Below are 20,304 nucleotides of genomic sequence, written 5' to 3'. Positions count from 1 at the left end.
ATGGGATCCGGTGCTTTAGTGCTGGTATGATCGCATCCGACATGTTTCCCCGTCTTCGTCCCTTATGCTTGCCACTCCCAGGTCCGCTCCAAAGACGATTCTACATTCTCACTACCATTACAACCGTTCCCTAACAATGGATAATGTACTATACTACTTACTCTCCCGCTCAATCACGGAGACGAGTTTTCCACGGTTTCCACCCCTCCCTCCATACCGCAGCAGCACGAGTTTTTTCCACCCCTTTCGAGCGCGCTCTTCGCGCCACCAAGCCGCCCCAAGACGCGCGAGCAATGAGCATCGAGCTTAAAGATATCACAAACGTCAAAAATAATATAACGGGATTAATATATATCGCGCACGTGCGATATGTTTGTCACAAGGCGCAAAAAATAATTAAAAAGGTGCGATATGTTTGTCACAAGGCGCAAAAAATAATTAAAAAGGGAATGCAACACGAGGACTTCCCAGGAGGTCACCCATCCTAGTACTACTCTCGCCCAAGCACGCTTAACTTCAGAGTTCTGATGGGATCCGGTGCTTCAGTGCTGGTATGATCGCATCCGACATGTTTCCCCGTCTTCGTCCCTTATGCTTGCCACTCCCAGGTCCGCTCCAAAGACGATTCTACATTCTCACTATCATTACAGCCGTTCCCTAACAATGGATAATGTCCTATACTACTTACTCTCCCGCTCAATCACGGAGACGAGTTTTCCACGATTTCCACCCCTCCCTCCATACCGCAGCAGCACGAGTTTTTTCCACCCCTGTAAGAACGGGCTCTTCGCGCCACAAAGCCGCCCAAAGACGCGCGAGCAATGAGCATCGAGATTAAACATATCGCAAACGTCAAAAATAATATAACGGGATTAATATATATCGCGCACGTGCGATATGTTTGTCACAAGGCGCAAAAATAATTAAAAAGGGAATGCAACACGAGGACTTCCCAGGAGGTCACCCATCCTAGTACTACTCTCGCCCAAGCACGCTTAACTTCGGAGTTCTGATGGGATCCGGTGCTTTAGTGCTAGTATGATCGCATCCGACATGTTTCCCCGTCTTCGTCCTGTATGCTTGCCACTCCCAGGTCCGCTCCAAAGACGATTCTACATTCTCACTACCATTACAACTGTTCCCTAACAATGGATAATGTCCTATACTACTTACTCTCCCGCTCAATCACGGAGACGAGTTTTCCACGGTTTCCACCCCTCCCTCCATACCGCAGCAGCACAAATTTTTTCCACCCCTTTCGAACGCGCTCTTCGCGCCACAAAGCCGCCCCAAGATGCGCGAGCAATGAGCATCGAGCTTAAACATATCGCAAACGTCAAAAATAATATAACGGGATTAATATATATCGCGCACGTGCGATATGTTTGTCACAAAGCGCAAAAAATAATTAAAAAGGGAATGCAACACGAGGACTTCCCAGGAGGTCACCCATCCTAGTACTACTCTCGCCCAAGCACGCTTAACTTCGGAGTTCTGATGGGATCCGTTGCTTTAGTGCTGGTATGATCGCATCCGACATGTTTCCCCATCTTCGTCCCTTATGCTTGCCACTCCGAGGTCCGCTCCAAAGACGATTCTATATTCTCACTACCATTACAACCGTTCCCTAACAATGGATAATGTCCTATACTACTTACTCTCCCGCTCAATCACGGAGACGAGTTTTCCACGGTTTCCACCCCTCCCTCCATACCGCAGCAGCACGAATTTTTTCCATCTCTTTCAGAACGTGCTCTTCGGGCCACAAAGCCGCCCCAAGACGCGCGAGCAATGAGCATCGAGCTTAAACATATCGCAAACATCAAAAATAATATAACGGGATTAATATATATCGCGCACGTGCGATATGTTTGCACAAGGCGCAAAAAATAATTAAAAAAGGGAATGCATCACGAGGACTTCCCAGGAGGTCACCCATCCTAGTACTACTCTCGCACAAGCACGCTTAACTTCGTAGTTCTAATGGGATCCGGTGCTTTAGTGCTGGTATGATCGCATCCGACATGTTTCCCCGTCTTCGTCCCTTATGCTTGCCACTCCCAGGTCCGCTCCAAAGACGATTCTACATTCTCACTACCATTACAACCGTTCCCTAACAATGGATAATGTACTATACTACTTACTCTCCCGCTCAATCACGGAGACGAGTTTTCCACGGTTTCCACCCCTCCCTCCATACCGCAGCAGCACGAGTTTTTTCCACCCCTTTCGAGCGCGCTCTTCGCGCCACAAAGCCGCCCCAAGACGCGCGAGCAATGAGCATCGAGCTTAAACATATCGCAAACGTCAAAAATAATATAACGGGATTAATATATATCGCGCACGTGCGATATATTTGTCACAAGGCGCAAAAAATAATTAAAAAGGGAATGCAACACGAGGACTTCCCAGGAGGTCACCCATCCTAATACTACTCTCGCCCAAGCATGCTTAACTTCGGAGTTCTAATGGGATCTGGTGCTTTACTGCTGGTATGATCGCATCCGACATGTTTCCCCGTCTTCGTCCCTTATGCTCGCCACTCCCAGGTCCGCTCCAAAGACGATTCTACATTCTCACTACCATTACAACCGTTCCCTAACAATGGATAATGTCCTATACTACTTACTCTCCCGCTCAATCACGGAGACGAGTTTTCCACGGTTTCCACCCCTCCCTCCATACCGCAGCAGCACGAGTTTTTTCCATCCCTTTCAGAACGTGCTCTTCGCGCCACAAAGCCGCCCCAAGACGCGCGAGCAATGAGCATCGAGCTTAAACATATCGCAAACATCAAAAATTATAACGGGGTTAATATATATCGCGCACGTGCGATATGTTTGTCACAAAGCGCAAAAAATAATTAAAAAGGGAATGCAACACGAGGACTTCCCAGGAGGGAACCCATCCTAGCACTACTCTCGCCCAAGCACGCTTAACTTCGGAGTTCTGATGGGATCCGGTGCTTTAGTGCTGGTATGATCGCATCCGACATGTTTCCCCGTCTTTGTCCCTTATGCTTGCCACTCCCAGGTCCACTCCAAAGACGATTCTACATTCTCACTACCATTACAACCGTTCCCTAACAATGGATAATGTCCTATACTACTTACTCTCCCGCTCAATCACGGAGACGAATTTTCCACGGTTTCCACCCCTCCCTCCATACCGCAGCAACACGAGTTTCTTCCACCCCTTTAATAACGCGCTCTTCGCGCCACAAAGCCGCCCCAAGACGCGCGAGCAATGAGCATCGAGCTTAAACATATCGCAAACGTCAAAAATAATATAACGGCTTGCCACTCCCAGGTCCGCTCCAAAGACGATTCGACATTCTCACTACCATTACAACCGTTCCCTAACAATGGATAATGTACTAGACTACTTACTCTCCCGCTCAATCACGGAGACGAGTTTTCCACGGTTTCCACCCCTCCCTCCATACCGCAGCAGCACGAGTTTTTTCCACCCCTTTCGAGCGCGCTCTTCGCGCCACAAAGCCGCCCCAAGACGCGCGAGCAATGAGCATCGAGCTTAAAGATATCACAAACGTCAAAAATAATATAACGGGATTAATATATATCGCGCACGTGCGATATGTTTGTCACAAGGCGCAAAAAATAATTAAAAAGGGAATGCAACACGAGGACTTCCCAGGAGGTCACCCATCCTAGTACTACTCTCGCCCAAGCACGCTTAACTTTAGAGTTCTGATGGGATCCGGTGCTTCAGTGCTGGTATGATCGCATCCGACATGTTTCCCCGTCTTCGTCCCTTATGCTTGCCACTCCCAGGTCCGCTCCAAAGACGATTCTACATTCTCACTACCATTACAGCCGTTCCCTAACAATGGATAATGTCCTATACTACTTACTCTCCCGCTCAATCTGTCAGGACCCCGACTCGATGTCACATCGATCTAGCTGGTAACACCTCATATCACTTTGCGGCCTCACGCACGGTATCGGACGTGTCGGTCATCAGCAAGTGGGTCCGGGCTGTAGCACTGGGCTAGCAGGACTCCGGTAAACCGGGCTGTAGCGGGCTAACAGGACTCCGGTACTCAAAGCGTGACATTTCCCAGAAGGGACAGACACAGGAACGAAGAAGGACACATGCCGGCCAGCCTAAGTGTTCCAGAGCAGTAGCAAGCTACCATGGCTCAGCGGTAACACTAGGAGACATTTCCCGGTAAGAGAGGCTACTAAAGATAAACAACTAGATAGTCAGATCCCACACATACCAAGCATTTCAATCATACACACAATATGCTCGATATGTGCAAATACAACGAAGCATCACAACATGACTCTACGACACAAGTACTTTATTTAAGGCTCAGTGAACCATACATAACATACACAAAGGTACGGGTCTCACGACCCCATATACAAGTCATACAGTCATACAAACCAGCAGCGGAATAACTTGTCTGGGTACAGACAACTAGTAAAATAAAAGAGGCTTGGAAAGCCTAGCTATACTACGTGGTCCTTCACAAGCTCAGGGTCACCACCTGGGTCTTTAGCCTATTCGTTGATGTCAACGTCTACATAGAACCCATCAGAAGGGGTTGCAGCGTCTTCTGTAAAAATGTAGATTATAGCAACATGAGTACAAAGGTACTCAGCAAGACTTACATCAGATCCTACATACATGCATAGTATCAAGGAGGGTTGGTGGAGTTATTGCAGCAAGCCAGCTTTGACTCTTGGCTAGGCTATCCTACGATACTCCAACTGGAAATGGTTTTGCGCACACGAGTCCACTACTCACCAATTCAATACACTACCGAGGATCCACCTCCGTCTTCCTACGGAAGAGCCATCCTCGGCACTCACACTTATCTTGAGGCTTTTAACAGTTTCCATTTACTTGTCTATGAACTGTATAGGCAACCAAGTAGTCCTTTACCGCGGACGCGGCTATTCGAATAGATTATGATAACCCTGCAGGGGTGTACTTCTTCATACATGTTTCCACCACTTAGCGTCTGCACACGACATGTGCTCGGCAGACTTCAAGCGAAAGCCGACGTGGGTGTAGACCACGACCTACCTAAACACTTAAGCCTCTAGTCCAGGTTTATCGCCTATTCAGGTTCCATCCGCAGGGAGTCCGGCCGAGGTTTCCCATACGGCCCCGAACGATGTGAACAGGGTTCCCGAGATACCTAACGGGTATTCGGTACACCCGGCCACGTACCTACCGCATCACAGCCCACCCCTACGGTCAGCGCTGTCCACGGCCTCCAGTAGGCTACAAACACCAGAAACTACTTGCAACTCCTGGACAGAGAGCTAGGGTGAATAAGAAGTCAAGCGGGGTCATATTTCAGGGCCCAATGCATGGTAGTAGCTGTATGTTAAATCACGCATACAGATCTCAGTGCTTAAGGTCGGCTTCAATGAAACAACCCACCATGTACTCCTACATGGCCTCTCATCGATACCTTTACCAAATCGTGTTCACCACACCACTCTCATTACCGACATAACCATTTCACTCTAGCCCATCACCCAGATGAACCAGACCTGACACGACTCTAAGCATAGCAGGCATAGCAAGGTAGGAACAACACATACATATGGCTCAAGCAACTCCTACACATGCTAGTGGGTTTCATCTAGTTACTGTGGCAATGACAGGTCATGCAGAGGAAATGGGTTCAACTACCGTAGCACACAGCAGTTTGAATCGCGTTGTCTTAATGCAGTAAAAGAGAGCAGGAGCGAGAACATGGGATTGTATCGATATGATCAAATGGTTGGTTGCTTGCCTGATGGTTCGATGCACTGATACGGTTCTTCGCTAGGGTAATCAGGGTACTCTTCGGGGACAGAACCTGCCGCAGAGAGCACCGATTCACAAACATTACCAAACAGTATGCAACAATATGATGCATGCATGAAACATGGCAATATGAGTGTGTTGGGCTAATGCAACTAAAACCAGGGGTGCTTGAACAAATTTGAATCAAGGATTCAAATTTCAATTTCAAATATGGCCTTTTAAAGTGCCTTTTCTTGTTCTGCTTAAAACATCAATTTAACTTGTTTGATCATGCATGAAAATAGTACAGATGGATAGATTCGATTTTTCTGATCATTTTTCATATATAATTTGTCCAATTTGGAGTTACAGAATAAAAGTTATGAATTTTTGAAGTTTAAATAATATTCTGGAATTTCCTGATTTAATTTAATTCCAGAAATATAATTATTGCGTCAGCATGACGTCAGCATGACGTCAGTGGTCAACTGTGGCTGGCTGAGGTCAAACCTGACGTGTGGGGCCCACACGTCAGTGACAGGGGGGGTTAAACAGGATTAAATTAATCCTAATTAGGGGTTAGTGGCGCTGGGGCCCACTGTCAGTGTCAGGGGGGGTTGACTAACAGTAGTTAGCGCTAACCTAACCACCTGGCCGACAGGGCCCACGCGTCAGTGACCCTGGGGGGTCAAACCCCAGGTCGGACAAGTCAAACCCCACCGGCGACATGACGCCGGCGAGGCCCGAGACGGTGGCGAAAGTGCTTTTTGCCATTCCGGCAACCAAATGGACGGCGGAAGGCATCTACGTGTTACTGAGGTTGAGCCGCGACTATTGGTGGTGGTGGTTGGGCTCGGGGTGGCCGGAGTTGACGGCGGCGAGCTCGGCTGCAGCGGCCGGAGTTCGGGTGCGGTCGGGATCAGTGTTGCAGGGGGTTTGTGGAGGCGTTGGTGCGTGCTGCGTGCTCCTGGTGAGGTGGGGAGCACGATGGTGTGCTCGGTTGGGCGCTACGGCGACCGTGGCCACGACGGCGACATCGCCGGCGGCGTGGAGCTCTCGGCCGAGGTGGGGCTAGGGCCTAAAAGTCGAAAGAGACCAGGGAAGAAGGGGGAAACGATCCGGGGGCTCACCGCGGAGCTGCAGGGATGGTTAGCGGGCTCGGGGACGCGCTGGTGACGGTGAATTCGACGGCGACGACGGTCGGAGCCCGAAGAGGGGAACGGCGACGTGGCGGCGATGCAGGGCTTCCGGGGACCCGTGGAGCGGTGGGGAGGAAGAGGGAGTCGAGGCGGAGCTTCTGAGCTAGTCGGGGGAGCGAGGGGTGGCCGGAGACGTTGGCTATGGCGAACGGCGGCGACGGTGGTGTTCGGCCGTGAGAGAGAGAGAGCGAGGGAGAGGAGAGGAGAGCCGGGGGAGAGTGAGAGAGAGCAGGGGGAGAGGCGTGGCGTCGTCCAGGACGTCGAGCGAGGAGGGGAGGGCAGGCAAGCAGGCGAGCAGGTGGCGTGGCGCGGTGGCGCGCGCGCGCGCCGGCCACACTCCCCTCCCTCTGTCAGGACGAAGACGACAGAGGAGGGAGGTGGGCTGGGCCGGCTGCTGGCTGGGCCAGCCAGCTGGCTGGGCCGCACAGGGAGGAGCCCAGGTAAGCTTCTCCCTTTATATATTTTTCTGTTTTCTGTTTTTCTAATACTTCTGCAACTTTGTTGAATTAAATAAAATACCTAGGCTAGTTCAAAAATCACCAAACTATTCCTGGCCCATAGTTGGATTATTTCCAACATGAAACATTTTAGTTTGGAGATATTTGAGCATTTAAATATTTTATATAATTTTAAATGCCCAAATTCAAATATTTATGAATTAATTCAAAAACCCTAAGATGGCCTAGGAAAATGTGCACCACTTTTGGCAGAGGTTCTGAACCAAGACAAAAATGATGGGCATTTTAGAAGGGCATTTCAGGTTCATTGAAAATTATTTTAGTAAACCCTAGTTGGTTTCAGAGGGGACTGGGGGTTCTGTCATCCCCATTTCAAGTTTCTGATGAAAGAGTAAACATGATGCAACACTCTAATGCATGACTAGCTAGGGTGTGACAACTCACCCCCACTCAAAAGAATCTCGTCCCGAGATTTGGGTTCCTCCGGGAAGAAGGCGGGGTACTCGAGTCGAAGACGATCCTCCCTTTCCCAAGTTGCTTCATCCTCAGAATGGTGCGACCATTGAACCTTGAGAAACTTGGTATTATGACGTCGAGTGGTACGTTCGGCCTGATCGAGGATACGAATGGGGTACTCTCGATATGTAAGATTATCTTGGAGATCAAGCGTTTCGTAGTCCACTCCACGGATAGGATCCAAGAAGCAACGCCTGAGTTGAGAAACGTGGAAGACATCGTGGACTCTGGAGAGATGCGGAGGTAGTTCCAGCTGGTAGGCAACTTCTCCTCGTTTGGCGAGAATGCGAAAAGGTCCAATGTAACGAGGAGCCAATTTGCCTTTGATACCGAAACGATGGGTTCCCTTCAGAGGGGTAACCCGAAGATAAGCCTTCTCGTCAACCTCGAAAGTCATAGCCTTATGTTTTCGGTCATATTGACTCTTTTGACGGGATTGAGCTGTTTTCAACTTTTCACGAACGATACGAACTTGTTCTTCTGCTTCCTGAATCATATCCGGGCCAAAGAATTGTCTTTCCCCGGTCTCTGACCAGTTAAGGGGTGTTCGACACCGTCGTCCATAGAGAACTTCAAAAGGGGCTTTACCCAAGCTAGATTGATAGCTGTTGTTATAAGCGAATTCGGCAAATGGAAGGCACTTCTCCCAATCCATTCCGAATGAGATAACAGAGGCTCGAAGCATGTCTTCTAGAATCTGGTTGACGCGTTCCACTTGACCGCTCGACTGAGGGTGGAAGGCGGTGCTAAAGGAGAGACGGGTTCCCATAGCATTTTGGAAACTTTCCCAAAATTGAGAGGTGAAAAGACTTCCTCGATCCGAGTTAATTTCCAAAGGAACACCATGGAGAGACACTATTCGGGAGATGTATAAGTCTGCCAGCTGACTAGCGGTTATACTCTCACGAACAGGTAAGAAATGGGCTACTTTGGAAAGACGATCGACCACGACGAAGATAGCATTATTCCCTCTCTTAGTCCTGGGAAAACCGGTAATGAAATCCATACCAATTTTATCCCATTTCCATTCAGGAATAGCTAGGGGTTGAAGGGTGCCAGCAGGCCGTTGATGCTCTGCTTTTACACGACGACAGACGTCGCAATTAGCAATATACTGAGCAATTTCTCTCTTCATCCTAGTCCACCAGAATCTCTGGCGTAGGTCCTGATACATCTTAGTACCACCGGGATGAATAGTGAGAGGAGATTCATGAGCCTCCTTAAGGATCAACTGCCGTAGATGCTGGTTCTTGGGAACCACTAGACGGTTCTCAAAGTACACAACACCATGATCATTTGTGGAGAAACAACTAGCACCTCCGCTAGCAATGTTCTCCTTGATCTTAGCTATTCCCTTATCTCGCTTCTGGGCAGCAATGATTTGATCCGTAAGAGTAGGTTTCGCCACCAAGGTGGAAAGAAATCCTTGAGGAACAATGTGGAGGTTAAGCTTCCGAAATTCCTCATGGAGAAGCGGTTGACTTTGTTGTAACATCAGATTGTTACAATAAGATTTACGACTTAGCGCATCAGCCATGATGTTGGCTTTCCCTGGGGTGTAGGTTATTCCTAAGTCGAAATCTGTGATCAACTCGACCCAACGTCTTTGCCTGAGATTCAAATCCGGTTGGGTGAAGATGTACTTCAGACTTTGGTGATCAGTGAATATTTCGCAACGATTACCGAGGAGGTAATGTCGCCAGGTCTTAAGTGCATAGACTACGGCTGCAAGCTCTAGATCATGGGTAGGATAATTCTCCTCATGTGGGTGCAATTGCCGTGAAGCGTAGGCAATTACGTGTCGATCTTGCATGAGAATGCAACCTAGTCCTTGTCGCGAGGCGTCGCAGTAGATAACAAAGTCCTTAGAGAAGCAATCGATTTGGGCATGATGAGCCGACATCCAGTCCATACCCAGAATGATATTAATATCTGAAGATTTAAGGGCTATCAAAGACGCGAGGAAAACAAGTCTGTCGACTTGGATTTCATTTCCATAACTTACCCTAGAGGTCTGCCATCTAGAACCAGGGGTAGAAATTTCCATAGTGGATGGCATGTCACAGAATGCAACGTTATGCAAACGAGCATAACTTTCGGATATAAAAGAATGAGAGGCTCCTGTATCGAAAACAACAGATGCCGGGTGGCAGTTAACAAGAAGCGTACCGAGAACGACGTTGGGATCCTCTTGAGCTTCTTCGGCAGAGATACAGTTGACATGGCCACGTGAAGCGGTGACCGGCTTGGCGTGGAATATTTTTCCTGTCGGCTTGCCACGGCCAACAGCTTTAGCAGATTGATTGGGGTTGGTCTGGGGACACTCACGCATATAGTGACCAGATTCCCCACACTTGAAACAAGTCACGGAACTGGTACGTGGAGGAGCATTGTTAGTTGGACCCCCATAGGGCTTGGCTGGAGCAGACTGTTGAACGGGGCGAGGCGCCTGGAAGGATGGCCTCGGTGTAAACCTGGGTGGCAGGGCGGTGTTGGGTACCCACACGCGGCGCTTCTGAGGACCAGCACCGGATGAGGAACCCATGTCACGGCCATGCTTGCGTGTTGCGTCATAGTCAGTCTGACCAGTTTCGGCACTGATGGCTTTGTTGACAAGTTTCTGAAAAGTTGTGCACTCATGCAGACGGAGGTCACGGCGAAGCTCAGGACTAAGGCCCTTATGGAACCTTGCTTGCTTCTTGGCATCGGTAGACACTTCCTCGGTTGCATATCGTGCGAGATTACCAAACTCCCTGCTGTAAGCATCCACAGAAAGTCGGCCTTGGGTGAAACTGCAAAATTCTTCACGTTTACGGTCCATGAGACCCTCCGGAATGTGATGTTCACGGAAAGCCTCGCTGAATTCAGCCCAAGTAGTGACATGGCCCGCTGGGCGCATAGCTCCATAATTCTCCCACCATAGACTGGCGGGGCCTTCAAGATGATATGCAGCAAAGGTGACCTTGTCAGCCTCCGCTACCAGCGCGGAACGCAGTTTATGAGAGATACTGCGAAGCCAGTCATCAGCGTCGAGAGGCTCGACGGAGTGGTGGAACGTGGGTGGATGCAATTTGATAAAATCACTGAGTGACACCACGTTAGCCCTCTGATGGTGTGCTGTATTCTGTTCAATACGCTCCAACAAACGGTTTGTCTCCCGCTTGTTTCTCTCAGCTTCCATCATGACCTCGGCTAGTGAAGGAGGATGAGGCAGATTTGCATTCCTGGCTTCACTGCCTTCGGCCTGCTCTTGAGAAGCAGGGTTAGCGCGCGTGTTGACCATCCTAGGTAAACAAGACAATGTTTTAGTCAGGATGGTAAAATTCCGACATAGGATTTATAATGTAAGAAATAACTCGGAATGCAAGATGATCATCCGTATGACATGGTAGATACAGAAACTGCTTCTTTTATTCCATCGTCATACACACCATACAGGGTTTAGTACAAGACCAAACAAAGTACTATTACGGTGAAAAGAGGATTACATCTCATCGGAGGCATTCCAAGCTCCTATACATTATTTTTCTACACCTCCGGAAGGAGTACAAACTAGGTCATATCCCACGAGTCACGCGGGACGATAGACTACACAGCTAGTGCGAACTAGTGATACTACCACTAACTCAGACCGATCCGTAGTAGTCCTCGTAGAAGTCACCTCCATAGCCTGGAAGCTCAACATGATCATCTGGAAACAGACGGTCTCGCGGAGCTTGTGGACCATAGGGGCTGGGATGAGGCCTTGGACCAACAAACGGTGGCCTGCGGGGACCGCGAGGTGGGGTGATGCCTCCTACATCACGCCAAACCATCACGTCTGGTAGAGCAGATCTCACAGGATAGAGATCGCGCATATCTGAATATCCAGCTTGCACCGCCGGTGCGAACCGAGTCAAAGTGGCCCAGTGGTCAGCACGGGTGTTGAAGAGCTCTAGCCTTAAGGCCCGATTTTCACGGTCCTTATCCTCGAGCATCTCAGCAGTGGTGCGAGTCCGTGAATCCTCCTGAGTGGAGTCAGCATAGATAGCCTGGAGATACCCTTGTGCTCCCGGAAGTGATCCTAGCATATACCGGAAATCAGAGTCCCGAAATATACCGGATCTGACTCGCATAATGGTCATCATAGAGTAGGCGGCGTCCTGCACAGCCATCTCAATAGTAACTCCGAGTCCATAGGAGCAATGAAGAGGCTCGGTGGATCCAGGATAAGATGGAAATATCCTGACAGTGCAGAGATACTGGCTTTGATTAAAGTCTCGGAATTGCTCTTCGACCGTGTACTCGGGATACCAGCGGTATCCAGCCTCAGTCATTACCCTGACCAACTTAGCAGTATGGCCGGGTACATCTAGGCATCGAGTCAGGCGAACCACTTGATTGAGGTCGCGAGTGGCCATCTGAAAGCACAATCATAATGCAAAGGCGTTAGAATTTCTAGCAAAATTTCGGCAGCATAACAGCTGTAAATGCTCAAAAAGGATATTGAGACATTTGACAAAGGATTTCATACACACTCAACATCATCATATCAAAGTTCTGGATCATTCTGACTACATAATGTGGTAGTAGAACTGAACTAGGCTTGTAACCATCAAACTTATAAGGTACTACTGATTAGTAACACGTGATCCTGATAGAGGAATAGATCCTAATTCCTTAACCCCCGGTGGAAGAATGGACTGACTCAGATCAGAATATCATAAGGTATAAGGAGTAAAAAGAGCCTTACGTTCCATCCCATAAACAATTCCCCTACATATAACTAAAGAATTTCTAGACTCAACATCGACCAGTTTGGCTTGGAGAACCTACAGGCAGTCCGGCTCTGATGCCAACGCTGTCAGGACCCCGACTCGATGTCACATCGATCTAGCTGGTAACACCTCATATCACTTTGCGGCCTCACGCACGGTATCCCCACGGGTGTCGTCTTACCTTTTCCCGGGACCGTTTGCGCCTTTTGGCTCACGTATATGATAGTGTCGCTAGCATCCATATGATAAAGAGCCCGGGCTGACATGACTAGTCGTAAACCCAAAGTGGCTCAGACTTACAGGGACAGGCATCCATGACCCAGCTTCGAACGTGTCGGTCATCAGCAAGTGGGTCCGGGCTGTAGCACTGGGCTAGCAGGACTCCGGTAAACCGGGCTGTAGCGGGCTAACAGGACTCCGGTACTCAAAGCGTGACATTTCCCAGAAGGGACAGACACAAGAACGAAGAAGGACACATGCCGGCCAGCCTAAGTGTTCCAGAGCAGTAGCAAGCTACCATGGCTCAGCGGTAACACTAGGAGACATTTCCCGGTAAGAGAGGCTACTAAAGATAAACAACTAGATAGTCAGATCCCACACATACCAAGCATTTCAATCATACACACAATATGCTCGATATGTGCAAATACAACGAAGCATCACAACATGACTCTACGACACAAGTACTTTATTTAAGGCTCAGTGAACCATACATAACATACACAAAGGTACGGGTCTCACGACCCCACATACAAGTCATACAGTCATACAAACCAGCAGCGGAATAACTTGTCTGGGTACAGACAACTAGTAAAATAAAAGAGGCTTGGAAAGCCTAGCTATACTACGTGGTCCTTCACAAGCTCAGGGTCACCACCTGGGTCTTTAGCCTATTCGTTGATGTCAACGTCTACATAGAACCCATCAGAAGGGGTTGCAGCGTCTTCTGTAAAAATGTAGATTATAGCAACATGAGTACAAAGGTACTCAGCAAGACTTACATCAGATCCTACATACACGCATAGTATCAAGGAGGGTTGGTGGAGTTATTGCAGCAAGCCAGCTTTGACTCTTGGCTAGGCTATCCTACGATACTCCAACTGGAAATGGTTTTGTGCACACGAGTCCACTACTCACCAATTCAATACACTACCGAGGATCCACCTCCGTCTTCCTACGGAAGAGCCATCCTCGGCACTCACACTTATCTTGAGGCTTTTAACAGTTTCCATTTACTTGTCTATGAACTGTATAGGCAACCAAGTAGTCCTTTACCGCGGACGCGGCTATTCGAATAGATTATGATAACCCTGCAGGGGTGTACTTCTTCATACATGTTTCCACCACTTAGCGTCTGCACACGACATGTGCTCGGCAGACTTCAAGCGAAAGCCGACGTGGGTGTAGACCACGACCTACCTAAACACTTAAGCCTCTAGTCCAGGTTTATCGCCTATTCAGGTTCCATCCGCAGGGAGTCCGGCCGAGGTTTCCCATACGGCCCCGAACGATGTGAACAGGGTTCCCGAGATACCTAACGGGTATTCGGTACACCCGGCCACGTACCTACCGCATCACAGCCCACCCCTACGGTCAGCGCTGTCCACGGCCTCCAGTAGGCTACAAACACCAGAAACTACTTGCAACTCCTGGACAGAGAGCTAGGGTGAATAAGAAGTCGAGCGGGGTCATATTTCAGGACCCAATGCATGGTAGTAGCTGTATCTTAAATCACGCATACAGATCTCAGTGCTTAAGGTCGGCTTCAATGAAACAACCCACCATGTACTCCTACATGGCCTCTCATTGATACCTTTACCAAATCGTGTTCACCACACCACTCTCATTACCGACATAATCATTTCACTCTAGCCCATCACCCAGATGAACCAGACCTGACACGACTCTAAGCATAGCAGGCATAGCAAGGTAGGAACAACACATACATATGGCTCAATCAACTCCTACACATGCTAGTGAGTTTCATCTAGTTACTGTGGCAATGACAGGTCATGCAGAGGAAATGGGTTCAACTACCGTAGCACACAGCAGTTTGAATCGCGTTGTCTTAATGCAGTAAAAGAGAGCAGGAGCGAGAACATGGGATTGTATCGATATGATCAAATGGTTGGTTGCTTGCCTGATGGTTCGATGCACTGATACGGTTCTTCGCTAGGGTAATCAGGGTACTCTTCGGGGACAGAACCTGCCGCAGAGAGCACCGATACACAAGCATTACCAAACAGTATGCAACAATATGATGCATGCATGAGACATGGCAAAATGAGTGTATTGGGCTAATGCAACTAAAACCAGGGGTGTTTGAACAAATTTGAATCAAGGATTCAAATTTCAAATTCAAATATGGCCTTTTAAAGTGCCTTTTCTTGTTCTGCTCAAAACATCAATTTAACTTGTTTGATCATGCATGAAAATAGTACAGATGGATAGATTGGATTTTTCTGATCATTTTTCATATATAATTTGTCCAATTTGGAGTTACAGAATAAAAGTTATGAATTTTTGAAGTTTAAATAATATTCTGGAATTTCCTGATTTAATTTAATTCTAGAAATATAATTATTGCGTCAGCATGACGTCAGCATGACGTCAGTGGTCAACTGTGGCTGGCTGAGGTCAAACCTGACGTGTGGGGCCCACACGTCAGTGACAGGGGGGGTTAAACAGGATTAAATTAATCCTAATTAGGGGTTAGTGGCGCTGGGGCCCACTGTCAGTGTCAGGGGGGGTTGACTAACAGTAGTTAGCGCTAACCTAACCACCTGGCCGACAGGGCCCACGCGTCAGTGACCCTGGGGGGTCAAACCCCAGGTCGGACAAGTCAAACCCCACCGGCGACATGACGCCGGCGAGGCCCGAGACGGTGGCGAAAGTGCTTTTTGCCATTCCGGCAACCAAATGGACGGCGGAAGGCATCTACGTGTTACTGAGGTTGAGCCGCGACTATTGGTGGTGGTGGTTGGGCTCGGGGTGGCCGGAGTTGACGGCGGCGAGCTCGGCTGCGGCGGCCGGAGTTCGGGTGCGGTCGGGATCAGTGTTGCAGGGGGTTTGGGGAGGCGTTGGTGCGTGCTGCGTGCTCCTGGTGAGGTGGGGAGCACGATGGTGTGCTCGGTTGGGCGCTACGGCGACCGTGGCCACGACGGCGACATCGCCGGCGGCGTGGAGCTCTCGGCCGAGGTGGGGCTAGGGCCTAAAAGTCGAAAGAGACCAGGGAAGAAGGGGAAAACGATCCGGGGGCTCACCGCGGAGCTGCAGGGATGGTTAGCGGGCTCGGGGACGCGCTGGTGACGGTGAATTCGACGGCGACGACGGTCGGAGCCCGAAGAGGGGAACGGCGACGTGGCGGCGATGCAGGGCTTCCGGGGACCCGTGGAGCGGTGGGGAGGAAGAGGGAGTCGAGGCGGAGCTTCTGAGCTAGTCGGGGGAGCGAGGGGTGGCCGGAGACGTTGGCTATGGCGAACGGCGGCGACGGTGGTGTTCGGCCGTGAGAGAGAGAGAGCGAGGGAGAGGAGAGGAGAGCCGGGGGAGAGTGAGAGAGAGCAGGGGGAGAGGCGTGGCGTCGTCCAGGACGTCGAGCGAGGAGGGGAGGGCAGGCAAGCAGGCGAGCAGGTGGCGTGGCGAAGTGGCGCGCGCGCGCGCCGGCCACACTCCCCTCCCTCTGTCGGGACGAAGACGACAGAGGAGGGAGGTGGGCTGGGCCGGCTGCTGGCTGGGCCAGCCAGCTGGCTGGGCCGCACAGGGAGGAGCCCAGGTAAGCTTCTCCCTTTATATATTTTTCTGTTTTCTGTTTTTCTAATACTTCTGCAACTTTGTTGAATTAAATAAAATACCTACGCTAGTTCAAAAATCACCAAACTATTCCTGGCCCATAGTTGGATTATTTCCAACATGAAACATTTTAGTTTGGAGATATTTGAGCATTTAAATATTTTATATAATTTTAAATGCCCAAATTCAAATATTTATGAATTAATTCAAAAACCCTAAGATGGCCTAGGAAAATGTGCACCACTTTTGGCAGAGGTTCTGAACCAAGACAAAAATGATGGGCATTTTAGAAGGGCATTTCAGGTTCATTGAAAATTATTTTAGTAAACCCTAGTTGGTTTCAGAGGGGACTGGGGGTTCTGTCATCCCCATTTCAAGTTTCTGATGAAAGAGTAAACATGATGCAACACTCTAATGCATGACTAGCTAGGTTGTGACACAATCACGGAGACGAGTTTTCCACGATTTCCACCCCTCCCTCCATACCGCAGCAGCACGAGTTTTTTCCACCCCTGTAAGAACGGGCTCTTCGCGCCACAAAGCCGCCCCAAGACGCGCGAGCAATGAGCATCGAGATTAAACATATCGCAAACGTCAAAAATAATATAACGGGATTAATATATATCGCGCACGTGCGATATGTTTGTCACAAGGCGCAAAAATAATTAAAAAGGGAATGCAACACGAGGACTTCCCAGGAGGTCACCCATCCTAGTACTACTCTCGCCCAAGCACGCTTAACTTCGGAGTTCTGATGGGATCCGGTGCTTTAGTGCTAGTATGATCGCATCCGACATGTTTCCCCGTCTTCGTCCCTTATGCTTGCCACTCCCAGGTACGCTCCAAAGATGATTCTACATTCTCACTACCATTACAACTGTTCCCTAACAATGGATAATGTCCTATACTACTTACTCTCCCGCTCAATCACGGAGACGAGTTTTCCACGGTTTCCACCCCTCCCTCCATACCGCAGCAGCACGAATTTTTTCCACCCCTTTCGAACGCGCTCTTCGCGCCACAAAGCCGCCCCAAGATGCGCGAGCAATGAGCATCGAGCTTAAACATATCGCAAACGTCAAAAATAATATAACGGGATTAATATATATCGCGCACGTGCCATATGTTTGTCACAAAGCGCAAAAAATAATTAAAAAGGGAATGCAACACGAGGACTTCCCAGGAGGTCACCCATCCTAGTACTACTCTCGCCCAAGCACGCTTAACTTCGGAGTTCTGATGGGATCCGGTGCTTTAGTGCTGGTATGATCGCATCCGACATGTTTCCCCATCTTCGTCCCTTATGCTTGCCACTCCCAGGTCCGCTCCAAAGACGATTCTACATTCTCACTACCATTACAACCGTTCCCTAACAATGGATAATGTCCTATACTACTTACTCTCCCGCTCAATCACGGAGACGAGTTTTCCATGGTTTCCACCCCTCCCTCCATACCGCAGCAGCATGAATTTTTTCCATCTCTTTCAGAACGTGCTCTTCGGGCCACAAAGCCGCCCCAAGACGCGCGAGCAATGAGCATCGAGCTTAAACATATCGCAAACGTCAAAAATAATATAACGGGATTAATATATATCGCGCACGTGCGATATGTTTGCACAAGGCGCAAAAAATAATTAAAAAAGGGAATGCATCACGAGGACTTCCCAGGAGGTCACCCATCCTAGTACTACTCTCGCGCAAGCACGCTTAACTTCGTAGTTCTGATGGGATCCGGTGCTTTAGTGCTGGTATGATCGCATCCGACATGTTTCCCCGTCTTCGTCCCTTATGCTTGCCACTCCCAGGTCCGCTCCAAAGACGATTCTACATTCTCACTACCATTACAACCGTTCCCTAACAATGGATAATGTACTATACTACTTACTCTCCCGCTCAATCACGGAGACGAGTTTTCCACGGTTTCCACCCCTCCCTCCATACCGCAGCAGCACGAGTTTTTTCCACCCCTTTCGAGCGCGCTCTTCGCGCCACAAAGCCGCCCCAAGACGCGCGAGCAATGAGCATCGAGCTTAAACATATCGCAAACGTCAAAAATAATATAACGGGATTAATATATATCGCGCACGTGCGATATGTTTGTCACAAGGCGCAAAAAATAATTAAAAAGGGAATGCAACACGAGGACTTCCCAGGAGGTCACCCATCCTAGTACTATTCTCGCCCAAGCACGCTTAACTTCGGAGTTGTGATGGGATCCAGTGCTTTAGTGCTTGTATGATCGCATCCGACGTGTTTCCCCGTCTTCTTCCCTTATGCTTGCCATTCCCAGGTCCGCTCCAAAGACGATTCTACATTCTCACTACCATTACAACCGTTCCCAAACAATGGATAATGTCCTATACTACTTACTCTCCCGCTCAATCACGGAGACGAGTTTTCCACGGTTTCCACCCCTCCCTCCATACCGCAGCAGCACGAATTTTTTCCATCTCTTTCAGAACGTGCTCTTCGCGCCACAAAGCCGCCCCAAGACGCGCGAGCAATGAGCATCGAGCTTAAACATATCGCAAACGTCAAAAATAATATAACGGGATTAATATATATCGCGCACGTGCGATATGTTTGCACAAGGCGCAAAAAATAATTAAAAAGGGAATGCAGCACGAGGACTTCCCAGGAGGTCACCCATCCTAGTACTACTCTCGCCCAAGCACGCTTAACTTCGTAGTTCTGATGGGATCCGGTGCTTTAGTGCTAGTATGATCGCATCCGACATGTTTCCCCGTCTTCGTCCCTTATGCTTGCCACTCCCAGGTCCGCTCCAAAGACGATTCTACATTCTCACTACCATTACAACCCTTCCCTAACAATGGATAATGTACTATACTAATTACTCCCTCGCTCAATCACGGAGACGAATTTTCCACGGTTTCCACCCCTCCCTCCATACCGCAGCAACACGAGTTTTTTCCACCTCTTTCAGAACGCGCTCTTCGCGCCACAAAGCCGCCCCAAGACGCGCGAGCAATGAGGATCGAGCTTAAACATATCGCAAACGTCAAAAATAATATAGTGGCTTCCCACTCCCAGGTCCGCACCAAAGACGATTCTACATTCTCACTACCATTACAACCGTTCCCTAACAATGGATAATGTCCTATACTACTTACTCTCCCGCTCAATCACGGAGACAAGTTTTCCACGGTTTCCACCCCTCCCTCCATACCGCAGCAACACGAGTTTTTTCCACCCCTCTCAGAACGCGCTCTTCGCGCCACAAAGCCGCCCCAAGATGAGCGAGCAATTAGCATCGAGCTTAAACATATCGAAAACGTCAAAAATAATATAACGGGATTAATATATATCGCGCACGTGCGATATGTTTGTCACAAGGCGCAAAAAATAATTAAAAAGGGAATGCAACACGAGGACTTCCCAGGAGGTCACCCATCCTAGTACTACTCTCGCCCAAGTACGCTTAACTTCGGAGTTCTGATGGGATCTGGTGCTTTACTGCTGGTATGATCGCATCCGACATGTTTCCCGTCTTCGTCCCTTATGCTTGCCACTCCCAGGTCCGCTCCAAAGACGATTCTACATTCTCACTACCATTACAACCGTTCCCTAACAATGGATAATGTCCTATACTACTTACTCTCCCGCTCAATCACGGAGACGAATTTTCCACGGTTTCCACCCCTCCCTCCATACCGCAGCAACACGAGTTTTTTCCACCTCTTTCAGAACGCGCTCTTCGCGCCACAAAGCCGCCCCAAGACGCGCGAGCAATGAGCATCGAGCTTAAACATATCGCAGACGTCAAAAATAATATAGCGGCTTGCCACTCCCAG

General features: G+C 49.2%; 13 non-coding genes across 13 annotated transcripts; all 13 read right to left on the bottom strand.

Annotated features, from left to right (window-relative positions):
* Positions 1–446: 446 nt before the first annotated feature.
* LOC119313982 lies at positions 447–565 on the bottom strand. The gene has a single exon (XR_005152225.1). It is a non-coding gene; the product is annotated as a 5S ribosomal RNA (ribosomal RNA).
* A 366-nt stretch (positions 566–931) lies between these two features.
* LOC119313825 lies at positions 932–1,050 on the bottom strand. Its single transcript, XR_005152089.1, has one exon. It is a non-coding gene; the product is annotated as a 5S ribosomal RNA (ribosomal RNA).
* Positions 1,051–1,416: 366 nt separating this feature from the next.
* On the bottom strand, positions 1,417–1,535 carry LOC119313406. Its single transcript, XR_005151695.1, has one exon. It is a non-coding gene; the product is annotated as a 5S ribosomal RNA (ribosomal RNA).
* A 367-nt stretch (positions 1,536–1,902) lies between these two features.
* Positions 1,903–2,021, bottom strand: LOC119313894. The gene has a single exon (XR_005152151.1). It is a non-coding gene; the product is annotated as a 5S ribosomal RNA (ribosomal RNA).
* Positions 2,022–2,387: 366 nt separating this feature from the next.
* Positions 2,388–2,506, bottom strand: LOC119313777. The gene has a single exon (XR_005152042.1). It is a non-coding gene; the product is annotated as a 5S ribosomal RNA (ribosomal RNA).
* Positions 2,507–2,871: 365 nt separating this feature from the next.
* Positions 2,872–2,990, bottom strand: LOC119313704. Its single transcript, XR_005151971.1, has one exon. It is a non-coding gene; the product is annotated as a 5S ribosomal RNA (ribosomal RNA).
* Positions 2,991–3,632: 642 nt separating this feature from the next.
* On the bottom strand, positions 3,633–3,751 carry LOC119313560. Its single transcript, XR_005151834.1, has one exon. It is a non-coding gene; the product is annotated as a 5S ribosomal RNA (ribosomal RNA).
* Positions 3,752–17,164: 13,413 nt separating this feature from the next.
* LOC119313813 lies at positions 17,165–17,283 on the bottom strand. The gene has a single exon (XR_005152077.1). It is a non-coding gene; the product is annotated as a 5S ribosomal RNA (ribosomal RNA).
* Positions 17,284–17,649: 366 nt separating this feature from the next.
* LOC119313564 lies at positions 17,650–17,768 on the bottom strand. The gene has a single exon (XR_005151837.1). It is a non-coding gene; the product is annotated as a 5S ribosomal RNA (ribosomal RNA).
* Positions 17,769–18,135: 367 nt separating this feature from the next.
* On the bottom strand, positions 18,136–18,254 carry LOC119313888. Its single transcript, XR_005152146.1, has one exon. It is a non-coding gene; the product is annotated as a 5S ribosomal RNA (ribosomal RNA).
* Positions 18,255–18,620: 366 nt separating this feature from the next.
* On the bottom strand, positions 18,621–18,739 carry LOC119313906. Its single transcript, XR_005152162.1, has one exon. It is a non-coding gene; the product is annotated as a 5S ribosomal RNA (ribosomal RNA).
* A 366-nt stretch (positions 18,740–19,105) lies between these two features.
* On the bottom strand, positions 19,106–19,224 carry LOC119313794. Its single transcript, XR_005152058.1, has one exon. It is a non-coding gene; the product is annotated as a 5S ribosomal RNA (ribosomal RNA).
* A 643-nt stretch (positions 19,225–19,867) lies between these two features.
* On the bottom strand, positions 19,868–19,986 carry LOC119313761. The gene has a single exon (XR_005152026.1). It is a non-coding gene; the product is annotated as a 5S ribosomal RNA (ribosomal RNA).
* Between the last annotated feature and the right edge of the window lie 318 nt (positions 19,987–20,304).

Source organism: Triticum dicoccoides, chromosome 5B (assembly GCF_002162155.2).
Source record: "Triticum dicoccoides isolate Atlit2015 ecotype Zavitan chromosome 5B, WEW_v2.0, whole genome shotgun sequence".
Lineage (NCBI taxonomy): Eukaryota > Viridiplantae > Streptophyta > Magnoliopsida > Poales > Poaceae > Triticum > Triticum dicoccoides.
This window is presented reverse-complemented; position numbering and strand designations above follow the sequence as displayed.